Below are 5,000 nucleotides of genomic sequence, written 5' to 3' on the forward strand. Positions count from 1 at the left end.
TTCTTGAGCATTGCGCCGATTTCTCTGCTCGCCATTTGGCTGAGCTTTGTCCACCCCGATTAAAACGACGTTTAGCTCGTTGACGAATGCATTAATCTGGTGCTCGAGTGACTCTTGAGCGTTTTTATGCTCTTGCCAGATTTGTTTGAGCCTGTTCGTGCTTTCTCGGAACTTATTGTTCTCATTTGGTTCAATGGCGAGTATAAACTCGTCCATGGCCGTTTGCCATTCGTCAATGGACTGATCGTCCTCTTCCTCTTGCGTCGTCAAGTTGTTAAAAGTTAAATCTAGGGGTTCTTGGGTTTCCTCCGCGTCATGAAAAACCTCCTCCTCTTCGTCATTATCGGAGTCGCTGTCAGAAACGATCTCAATTGCTTCTGGCACATCTCTTGGGATGCGTCTTCGTTTTTCCCCGATCTGTTTGAATGTTTTGTTGGGCAAAAACCGTTGTATTTCCTTATTAGGAAAACGAGCATTTCGAAATCTCTCATCTAGCTCGATGAGGAGTGCGGTTTCTTCTTGAGACCACACATGGGCAGGTCTTCCGCCTTGGCCACGTTGCCGATTGGCTTGTGCCTCTCTTTGCTCATTTCTTGCTCGTGGATGCTCGTGCCTTTCGTGCTGCGAGAGCCCTACTCTGGTGTTAAAGGACCTCGCACAATGATCGCACTTGTGTTGCCGGTCGTTTGCAACAGGAGCGCCCGGACATTTTGGCCTGTGGCAGTCCCAGCTGTGCTTACTTGGGCACTTTCTACCACAAAAATGGCAAATAAAAACCACCCTCAAAAGAGGGTGGTCTTTAGCCATATGCTCGTTTAGATCTTTTAAGTTGTTAAAGATTCTTCGACTGCCACGTCGAGCACATTTACTACATCGCGTGTTTGCCTGATCGATGGGTACAACGATCTCCAAAGTTTCTCCTCTCTCATTGTCCGAGTTCTCGCCTGGGTCGTCAACAACTGTTCCCTCACTAACGGGAGTACCCGCTCTGGTTCGATTGGAACGTGATCTTACCAGTCCGAGGCTTAAATTATTTGCTTGTGCCATTATTTTGTTCCTTTGGGGTGTTTTGCTAAGCTTAGACACTAATGTACCAAATGATGAGTCGTTTGCCTAGATTGCCATAGAACGTCATAAGTAAGTCGTACACTGCTCAAGTGTGACTTATGAGGCGTCGTAATGTCGCTACGATATGTTATTCGCCTTATACAAGTATAGTTTTCATCGGACTATCCCGGTGAGCGGACTTTCCGCTTGACCTCTCAGTACGAGACTAGTGGTCTTCATTCCCCTTCGAGATTAATATCCCCCCAAGTGTAAAACACTGCATATACCGTCGATAGTGCCCTTGGCCTGCAGCCACTCGGTAAATAGCACGCGATCTTATGCGGCCTCTTCGATGCTCGATGTCTTGAGTATCTCCTCAGTTCATTGGGACTTAGCGTAGTAGTCGATGGATTGACGCGCATTGCTTGTCTTAGAAGAATTTAGATTCGACGCGCATTGCTTCCTTCGGGCACGATAAAATGATCTATTCGCCCCATACTACTTATCTCGAAGTACTGATGCTTTATGCATCTATAAAATCGGAGGAGCCCATGTGGCGGGACATCACTCCTCCGGATTGGTTCGGCAGCCCTCCTCTTTGCAGACTCGGACCACGTCGCCGGTTCCGGTCGACCAACTGGGCTAAAGCGGGGTCGTCACACCCGAGCGGGAAACTTCGCGTTCAATGCAGGAGAACTAAGACTCTTAAGAGAGTCATAGTTACTCCCGCCGTTTACCCGCGCTTGCTTGAATTTCTTCACGTTGACATTCAGAGCACTGGGCAGAAATCACATTGCGTCAACACCCGCGAGGGCCATCGCAATGCTTTGTTTTAATTAGACAGTCGGATTCCCCTAGTCCGTGCCAGTTCTGAGCTGAGCGTTGAATGGCGGCCGAAGAGGACGACCAAGACGGCGTGAGCCGTCAAAGAAGCCTCGCAGCAAGGAAGATCCGCGGGAGGCCAAGGCACGGGACCGAGCTCGGATCCAACAGGCTACGCATACTTGCGTAAGGCAACCCGCTTTCACCTCGCCCAGGCCCGGCACGTTAGCCAAACCCGCTTCCCTAACAAGCCCGACGCGCCCCGCTCCTCAGAGCCAATCCTTATTCCGAAGTTACGGATCCAATTTGCCGACTTCCCTTACCTACATTAGTCTATCGACTAGAGGCTCTTTACCTTGGAGACCTGCTGCGGATATGGGTACGAACCGGCGCGACACCTCCACGTGGCCCTCTCCTGGATTTTCAAGGTCCGAGGGGAAGATCCGGACACCGCCGCAACTGCGGTGCTCTTCGCGTTCCAAACCCTATCTCCCTGCTAGAGGTTTCCAGGGAACTCGAACGCTTATACAGAAAAGAAAACTCTTCCCGGATCTCCCGACGGCGTCTCCAGGTCATTTTGGGTTACCCCGACGAACTCTCTTACGAGGGCCCGAATTGTATACGGTTCCGCTGCCGGGTTCCGGAATAGGAACCGGATTCCCTTTCGCCCAATGGGTGTGTGTCTTGTTATTATTATAAAATAAAAAAACATAATGACTTCAACACCATCATCAACATAGGATTTCTCCTAGGGCTTAGGATCGACTGACTCGTGTGCAACGGCTGTTCACACGAAACCCTTCTCCACGTCAGTCCTCCAGGGCCTCGCTGGAGTATTTGCTACTACCACCAAGATCTGCACCGACGGCGGCTCCAGGCAGGCTCACGCCCAGACCCTTCTGCGCACACCGCCGCGACCCTCCTACTCGTCAGGGCTTCATGACGGTGACTCTGAGAACAAAGCCGACCGCCTCACTTGCCACTGACGGCAGAGTATAGGCCCGACGCTTCAGCGCCATCCATTTTCAGGGCTAGTTGCTTCGGCAGGTGAGTTGTTACACACTCCTTAGCGGATTCCGACTTCCATGGCCACCGTCCTGCTGTCCTAAGCAACCAACGCCTTTCATGGTATCCCATAAGCGTCGACTTAGGCGCCTTAACTCTGCGTTTGGTTCATCCCACAGCGCCAGTTCTGCTTACCAAAATTGGCCCACTTGGCACTCTGATCCGAAATCTCATGGCTTCACAGTTCAAGCAAGCCAGAGATCTCACCCATTTAAAGTTTGAGAATAGGTTGAGGTCGTTTCGGCCCCAAGGCCTCTAATCATTCGCTTTACCAGATGAGACTCGCATAAGTTCTTAGAACACGCGAGTGCCAGCTATCCTGAGGGAAACTTCGGAGGGAACCAGCTACTAGATGGTTCGATTAGTCTTTCGCCCCTATACCCAGTTCCGACGATCGATTTGCACGTCAGAATCGCTACGGACCTCCATCAGGGTTTCCCCTGACTTCGTCCTGACCAGGCATAGTTCACCATCTTTCGGGTCCCAACGTGTACGCTCTGGGTGCGCCTCTTCTCGCAATGAGAACGAGACGCCCCGGGAGTGCGGAACCGCATCGTGACGCGGCCCATCCTCCCTCGGTTGGCGCAAGGCCTACCTTCACTTTCATTGCGCCTTTAGGCTTAACAGATCCCAATGACTCGCGCACATGTTAGACTCCTTGGTCCGTGTTTCAAGACGGGTCCTGAAAGTACCCAAAGCAGTAGCGTCGCCGACCGGTATTTAGAGCCAGTCCCAGGACACCGCCGGCCAACAGCTGGCCAGGCCCGGTGACGGCGCTAAGTCCGTACATCCGGGAAACACTGGCCTCGCTTGCGGCGGGCCGGACGCAGTTCAAATTGCGACTCAATACCGTGCGAGTACCGCCGGGCAGCTGGTCGGACAACCGGGGGTCTGCCACATGACGCCGTGAAGCGTAACACATGACAGGCTCCCACCCGGGTCGTAGACCGACACCCAACGGGTCGCGACGTCCTACTAGGGGAGAAGTGCACGACGACGACACCCGGCAAAAAAATCATACGGACGCGTGCCGCGGGACCGAGGTCCCTGACATCGCGAACCGTACAATTGCCAGGATCGCTGACGATGAATCTCTCCATTCGAACTTTTGGGTTTCTCAGGTTTACCCCTGAACGGTTTCACGTACTCTTGAACTCTCTCTTCAAAGTTCTTTTCAACTTTCCCTCACGGTACTTGTTCGCTATCGGTCTCGTGGTCGTATTTAGCCTTAGATGGAGTTTACCACCCACTTAGAGCTGCACTCTCAAGCAACCCGACTCTAAGGAGAGATCCTCCCGAAACGCGTCTCGGTCGCTACAGGCCTGGCACCCTCTACGGGTAATTGGCCCCATTCAAGATGGACTTGGACTCGAGCATACGCCCCGGGATAAGTGGATCCTCCCGAACACTACATTTCCCAGCGGCAGTGCCGCGGGATTCAGTGCTGGGCTATTTCCTGTTCGCTCGCAGCTACTAAGGAAATCCTGGTTAGTTTCTTTTCCTCCGCTTAGTAATATGCTTAAATTCAGCGGGTAGTCTCGCCTGCTCTGAGGTCGTCGATTTTATTCAAAACCATGAGAATTCCAACACATCCGTGGGTGCCTGGTACGATGTTTATATAACAACATACACAACACACATTTCTCTCTCCGTATGAATTTTTCATTGGCGGAAGAGCGATGCGATCAGTTCGAGACGAGTGAAAATCAAAGTGGAAACATTTCGCGTTCGATTACCCAACCACCGAACCACGTGCTCGAACCACGCTGTTTTTCTTTCATCAAATGACACCTTCCGATTCTCGTATGTGCGAACAATTCTTTAAAAACACGCTACATGCGGGCTCGCCCCCGTTGCGCGAGCGATCCGGTCAGTATCTGTCCTTTAAAAACTAACAATTAGCTCCGGAACTCGATCGACCGGCCGTTCGGCGGCGGCGTGTCTGCTCACTTATCAAAGTAGCGGCGAATTGCGCACGAGAATGGAAAAAAAAAAACAACGACGGACAACACGGTCCGGGGGGGCATGCCCCACCTCTCTCTCTTTTCCCATCATCTCCGCACACG

General features: G+C 52.0%; 1 pseudogene; it reads right to left on the reverse strand.

Moving 5' to 3' along the window:
• Positions 1 to 4,490, reverse strand: part of LOC122418753 (uncharacterized) — an 8,668-nt pseudogene extending 4,178 nt beyond the window's left edge.
• Positions 4,491 to 5,000: the final 510 nt, after the last annotated feature.

The sequence above is a fragment of the Venturia canescens genome, unplaced genomic scaffold, assembly GCF_019457755.1.
Source record: "Venturia canescens isolate UGA unplaced genomic scaffold, ASM1945775v1 PGA_scaffold_46__1_contigs__length_34147, whole genome shotgun sequence".
Classification (NCBI taxonomy): domain Eukaryota; kingdom Metazoa; phylum Arthropoda; class Insecta; order Hymenoptera; family Ichneumonidae; genus Venturia; species Venturia canescens.